General features: G+C 41.0%; 1 pseudogene; it reads left to right on the top strand.

Moving 5' to 3' along the window:
- Nucleotides 1-608: 608 nt before the first annotated feature.
- LOC138750154 (vacuolar-sorting protein SNF8-like) lies at nucleotides 609-7,090 on the top strand (annotated as a pseudogene).
- The last annotated feature ends 292 nt before the right edge of the window (nucleotides 7,091-7,382 follow it).

Genomic DNA, 7,382 nt, shown 5'->3' with positions numbered 1-7,382 from the left:
CTCCCTTACATCCCCTTACACCCCCATAACACACTCCTCCTTATACCCCCATACACACCCTTACATTCCTTACATCTCTTTTACAACCCCTTTACACCCCCTTAGACTCCCATACTTTCCCCTTACATCCACACACCACCATTATACACCTCTTTACAACCCCATTCTGCCCTTATGTCCCCTTACTACCCATAAAAACACCTCTTACATCCCTTACACCCCCTTACACACCCCTCCTTATACCACCCCATACAAACCCCTTACACCCACCTTACATCCTTTACACCCTTACACCCCCATTCCCCCTTATATCCCTCTTACACATGCCTCAAAACACTGACATAACCCTTTTCACCCTCTTACACACACACTCCTACATCCTACTTACACCCCCTACACATCCCTACACCCTAGTTACACCCCCGTACACCCTCATTACTCCCCCTTACACCTCCTTACACCCCTTACACCCCCACTTACACCCTCACACCCCCCTTACATCCCCACACCTCCTTACTATCCCCTTGTTGTGCCAGCTCTGGCCGTATTGATGATAGAGAAGAGGGAGCTTTATTCTTCATCTAACCCCTAATGTACCTGTCCTGGGAATGCTTGATGGGGAAGGAGACTCTAGTAAGGAACCAAATCTATTGCACAATTGTCATTAGCAGATTAATTTTAAAAAATCCCCAAAATTAATTGTATTTGGATTTTTAATAGGTTTTGTTCCTCCATTTACTTTATCCTTTTTAACCTCTTCTTTGCAGCTGGCAAAGGATTCTGGTCTGAGATGCTGGGGGGTTTGGAGACTTTCATTATGAGCTTGGAGTTCAGATTATTGAAGTCTGTCTGGCTCTGAAACACAGAAATGGAGGTACCTTCACTCTAATACATATTTATGCATATTGTCATAAATGTAAGTACAATGTACAGATGCACTGAAATTCTTGCTGGAGCCACAAAATGCAGCATTTTGGTTTAAGTAGTATAACATGCATTACCATAATGTGTCAAGACAGAAAAAGAGATCTCGAATACAAAAGAATTGATATACATTCACAGTAGCAGTTAGTTTATGGAAAAAAAGTGGCATTTCAATAGTGCATACAGATCTTTTGAAGGCATCAGAGTAGTTTATGGTTAGAATTAAGGAAATTTAAAGACCTTGTTAGCTATTGGGTAACAAAATCTAGATATGCTGGACTTCAGGTTGCAGTGAGGAGAGATTGTGACCAAGGTGCTGAGGATCCCTTAGGATGTCACTGCCTTCTAGAAACTGTGCCTCACAAAGACATTTCTGCAGCGCTTGAATTGCACGTGAAGATTGAGAGGAATAAATGTTCCACTGGGGAGTCAGCGGGGAAGTGAAGCTGAGGGCAGGAATTATTATTGAATGGTGGAATAGGTTTGGGGCTGAATGGCTGAATGGTCTTGTTCTCTTGTGCTTTCTAATGAAATTCTGTAATTGTGTTCTGGATCTACTACTTTGTACAGTCATTTGAATGTCAGAACTGACTTGTTAGAGTGCTTGCAGAATAAATGTCTCTATCAGGTGTAATGTGATAGATAAACATGCTTCAGATTATTGATAGATTTTGAAAGACTGACTAAGATTTAGTATGTGGCAAAAAATTTGAGTCTAACCAAAAAGCAATGAAGTGAAACATCTGCTCAGGTGCTGGTCTCTGGGTTGATTGAATAGTGTTGCTTGCTTTTGATGCAAGATCCTGCTTGAGCTTGATGCTTGGCCGACAGATTTCCAGCATCTGCAGTTTTTTTTTTCCTACAGGCCTTTCAAAAGAAAATAAACACATATTTTGTGGGAAAAAGAATAATGGAAAATCTTGAACCACTCTAAAATCCTCTGAATTTCCTGGCCAGTAGAAATAGCCCATTCCATTGTATGCGATAGTGTTCAATTTATAAACATAGAGCTGGTAACAGGCTAAGAGGATGACAGTCAGCTGGCGAGCACTTGACAGCTCCCCTCCCAGCTGTCCCTGACCCCCCCAGCCCCCGGCATGGTACATCAGGGCAAGGGTAGTCGGCGTGTGCTGTCAGTGTGGGGGTACATATCGGGCTACTGGGAGAGTGGGTGTGGGGACTCATGTCGGACTGTTGGGAGAACTGGGCAGTGGTATTAGTCCAGCCATCCCAAACCTGACAGCTCGATGGGACAGGAGCCACAGTGTGCTCAGAGGTGTATCCAGTGCAGCTGTCCCTTCAGGTGGCCAGCACTGCGCTTTTAGTGCTACTACCTGAACAGCAATTCTAAGGGCTGCTTCTGCTTCTGCTTGGCAGAGAATGCAACTGAAGAAACTTAAAGTTTGATTCTATTTTCATGTTTAAAGATAATTAAAAACATCTTTTGTTTAAATAACCATTTATCTTGGTTTTGGGGTCCTTTGGACTCGTATCAATACAAATTCCTTACAGACGTGGCAGGAATTAAACCACAGTCCTGACCAATGGCATTGTAAAGGCATTACACTAACCACCTCACCAAATGTGCTGCCCATGCTGGTGATGCTGTTGTTAAGCTTGAAATAATTGATCTAGTGCAGGGATGTTTCTAGTTATTCTCATTGTATCCATGGCCAGGTCCGATGACACTGGACGAGCTGCATCAGCGGGTGCTGAAAAGAAGAGGCAAGTTTGTGCAAGATGTCAGCCAGTGGTAATACACACTGGACTTTTAGATTGTACCTACCCCCTGCCAGGAGTGGGTGTGTGGCATTCACCTGTGTAAATTGACTGGGTTGATAGGATCAGAAAAATTCACAGCAATGTTGGTGGTCTTCTGACCCATCAACTGTAGATCATGAGTGAGTCATGAACAATTTCCAAGCCTTTTCAGTCAGAATGTTGTAGTGATTATGATCCTGAAGTGATTATAGAGTGTCGAGGAAAGCCCAATTGTAATTTTGGGGTGTTATGTGGGTGGAAAGAAAAAGTTTGAAAACTATTGATTTAATTATACTTAATTGACTCGTTATGTACATGGTTTCATAATTCCAAAAGAAATGGGCCAATGACAATTTTTCTCAAGCAAAATATTTCAGTAACAATTGGGCTAGAGCAGTAATTCTGAACCTTCCCTTCCCATTCACATTCCACCTTAAGCAATCCCTTACTAACCACAGAGCACTGATGGCATAGGGATTACATAAAGTGGTATGTGAATGGAAAGCAAAAGGTTGAGAATAACTGGATTAAGGGATCCCAATCAGCCACATTCCAATTGAAAAGTAAAGCAACTTTGAAGTGCTGAATGGCCTCCCTTGCTTCTCTGCTCACATTGCCTGATGATTATTTTCTTTGCCCATCTATTATCCTTCAACCCTCAAGCTGGTGATATGAACCAAAGGTGACTGTTCATTGTAACTTTCTCATCCAGAGATGAGCTTATTCAGGCCATAAAAAAGCTGGAGTTCTTGGGCAATGGCTTTGCTATTATCCCAGTGGGAGGCAGGTACTTAGTGCAGTCTGTACCAGCAGAATTGAACATGGATCATACAGTGGTATGATTGCAGAGGTAGGTGCTCTGATTCCTGAGGCTGCTGCATTCATAACTTGAATGCTTAATCGAGTGAATAATCTCAAGTTGCTTCCCAGGAAAATTTGTCACCAATTGATCAAGGAGCTGGAGACTTTGGGACTGGTGTAGGCTGAAAAGTTGACTGTTAGTTGTAGTCAATTTGTGATGGGACATGTTCAAGAGGAAATGTGTGTGTGAGAGAGATGTCTGTTATGCTACAAGCTTGCATATCTACCTATCCTTTTTCTCTTAGTTTCCACATTTAATATCAGTCCTACAATCCTTGTGTGGTCATTCACCTGTATTTTTGTGTACATGAGCTACTTAAAAAAAATAATTTGAAATGTACAGATACAGAACTTTTATCCCCTGATGGTAAAGAAAGAGAACTTGCACTTCAATTGCATCTTTCATGATCTTGGACATCAAATGTTTTTGGAAGTCTTGCCCTTATTGTAATGCAGTAATCATGGAAATCAGTTGGGTCGATGTGTTGGGCATCAGATAACCTTTAACAATTTGAAAATTAGTGCTGCTCAGGAAATTTTCCCTGCTCCCCTTTAAAGTGATGTGGGATATACCTACCATCAGTTGGTTTGTACTGGTGTTGGTACATGGATCCAGTCTGGAGTATATATTATGAAAGGATAAAATTGGCTGGACTCCAAAGGGTTAACATCACCTCTCCATTATATTTTTCTAGCTTCCTGTAAATTTTTAAAAGTTATGCTTAAAAGTCCCAGACTTTGACAATTATTTTTTGTACTCTTAGTTCATCTGTTTAGTTTCAAATGTTTCACTTACTGAGATATGGATTTACACCAGGAAGAGATCTAAATCATTCTTATTTCGACTTGCAGAGGAATGGTTGTGTAACAATCAGTGAAATCAAATTGTACCTGAAGTGGGAGACTGAATATGCCAATCAGGTGCTGGTAAGTATTGACACCGTCTCTAGAATTTCTCTTTCAATTCCATCATGTCACAGTCTGAGCTGAGCAGTGTTATCGTCATAATGCCTCTTCCAGATAGTGACTAACTGAGAGGAAAGAGGATTATAGGATTGAGCCAGAGGCAACATGTTGTCTCCATCAACATGGTGTTGCATCTGCACTTAGAGCAGCATGGTTAGAGTGTAGCGATAAATGCAAAGCTGTTATAGTTGCAGCAATCGGGACTTGGGTTTGAATCACGTCTGTAAGGAATTTGTACATTCTCCTTGTGTCTGTGTGAGTTTTTCCCAGGGGCTCCTGTTTCCTTCGGTTGGAGGTACCAGGGGTTGTAGGTCAATTGTGTGTAAATGGGCAGCGTGGGCTGAAAGGATCAGTTACCATGCTATATATCTAAATTAAAAAAAAAGAAAGCTATCTTGTTAAAAATATGAAGACCCCAATTGATAAATAATGAATGGCAATCCATTGGAATCCTTATTGGAAGACCACGCCTCCTCCTCAATGACAATCAACACAGGTGCACCTCAAGGATGCGTGCTTAGCCCACTGCTCTACTATATCTACACCCATGACTGTGTGGCCAGACACAATTTAAATGCCATCTACAAATTTGCTGATGCCAGTCATCGGCAGAATCACAGACAACAATAAGGAACCATACAGGAGTGAGATAGATCAACTAGTGGAATGGTATGACAACAATAACCTGCAATCAACATTAGCAATACTAAGGAACGGATTCTGGACTTCAGGAGGGGGAATCAGAACACAAAATTGTTCTTATTCAGAGGTCAGCAGTGGAAAGGGTAAAGAACTTCAAATTCCTGGACGTCAGCATTTCTGAAATTCCGTCCTGGGGCCATCATGTTGATGCAATCACGAAGAAGGCTCATCGGTGGCAGCTGTACTTCGTTAGGAGATTGAAGAGATTCGCAAATTTCTTCAGGTGTACCATGGAGAACATTTTGACTGGTTGCGTCACTCTCTGGTATGGATGTGACAATGCACAGAACAGGAAAAGGATAGAGTTGTGAACTCAGCCAGCACCATTATGGGCATTAGCTTTCATTCAGTTAAGGACATCTACAAGGCAATTTCTCTTGAAAGCAGCCTCTATCATCAAGAACACTCACCGCGCAGACCACCATCAGAACAGGAGGTACAGGAACCTGAAGATGCACACATGATGGAACAGAAATTGCTTCTTGCTTTCCACCATCAGATTTCTAAATGGAAATGAACCACTGACACTACCTCCCTTTTTCTCTAATTTATTTTTTTTAAAAAGTAATTTATAGCAATTTTTGCATCAACAATGCTGCCGAAAAAACAATGAATTTCATGACATGTTCATGACAATATATTCTGAATATTTAATCAAGTTTGGAAGTTTCCTTTCAAAACAATGAATGTTGATTTGGGCATCACTTTTGGCACAGTTATCATGGGGTGAGCAGCCTGTTCCTGTGATGTACTTTCTATGTTCCGTAGGGTTGACTGGATGAATAATCTCAGTTGGGGAATGCCTGCTTGATGATCTTTTCCATCCTAAACCTCTTGATAATGAATTACTCATTGCCCATTTCCAATGTGTATGACTTCACAAGATCCAATTTTTGCTACATGCAGCCAATCCGATCATGGCCAATGCACCATTTTTTTTGTTTCCTCTCCAGACCTCTTCACTCCCTTTATGGTTTAAATAACTGTCAATCTCTTGTTTGCTACATTCAATAAATCCACCTGGTTGAGAATTTGACAATCACAACCCTCAGAAGAAATTTATCTGAACCTCCCATCTTAAATGGGTTACCCTTTAACTCCAAAATTATGTTTTGTTCTAGGTATTCTGATTGGGGAACATTCCGAGAATCTTGTTTCAATTAGATCATCACTCACTCTTAATGAATACAATCCCAATACATTGGTAATTAACCAAGCGAATCTCTGCATAACTAATGCAACACATCCTCCCAATAATACAGAACTCAAAATTGTAAGTGCTCCAGGTGTCACCTCACCAGCACCCTGTAAATTGGCATCAACACTGCACCACACTTGGAGTCCATTCCCCAGCAATGTCGGCCAACATTTCATCAGTCTTTTTAATCACTTGCTGTACTGGGCCACACATTTTGTTTTATGTACTAGATCCTTTTGCACTGTATTCTATTTCATTCAAAGTGGATGACCTAATTTTCCAACATCTGCTAGCTTTTTGCCATCTTTTAATCAATATCCCTCTGCAGGCTCTTTGCTTTTCACAACTTGCTGACATCTCATCAGCCAGGCTGACTGCAGCACATCTCAACCAGGTAATGTGGATAAATAGTTGAGGCCTTAACATAAATACCTATGGTGTCTCAGATAAGCAAGTGTGGGACCTTCATGATTCTTGTCAACATGTAGTCAATGCCAAACATTGCCAGAAACCATTGCTAACAAAAATCTTCATTTCATTTTCAGGAACACTCATTGAAAGAAGGCTTGGCATGGATTGATAAACAGGCACCTGAGGATCCTCAGTATTTGCTGTCTGTACTCCTCTCTGATCTGTACCGACATAACACCAGAAGAAGCTGACAAAAGCTTGCCATGAGGAAAATAAAATCGACAAGCAGGAAATGAAACAAAGTCTATAAATTGATTTCTGTATCAAAGATAATTTTCTCAGATTGTTTATGACTGTAAATGTATTTGCTGGAATTTAGATGAGAGGGGATCTTATAGAAACATAAAATATGAAAAGCATAGATAAGAGAGAAGTAGGTAATTTGTTTCCATTGTGGGTGAGTCCAGACTAGGGGATATAGCCTCAAGATTCAGGGTACAGGATAGTAGATTTAGGAATGTGATGAGGAGGAACTGCTTTTCCCAGAATGTGGTGAATC

This window comes from Narcine bancroftii, assembly GCF_036971445.1.
Source record: "Narcine bancroftii isolate sNarBan1 chromosome 12 unlocalized genomic scaffold, sNarBan1.hap1 SUPER_12_unloc_2, whole genome shotgun sequence".
NCBI classification, from domain to species: domain Eukaryota; kingdom Metazoa; phylum Chordata; class Chondrichthyes; order Torpediniformes; family Narcinidae; genus Narcine; species Narcine bancroftii.
The sequence above is the reverse complement of the archived record's forward strand: the minus strand, read 5'-3'. Positions and strand labels throughout refer to the sequence as shown.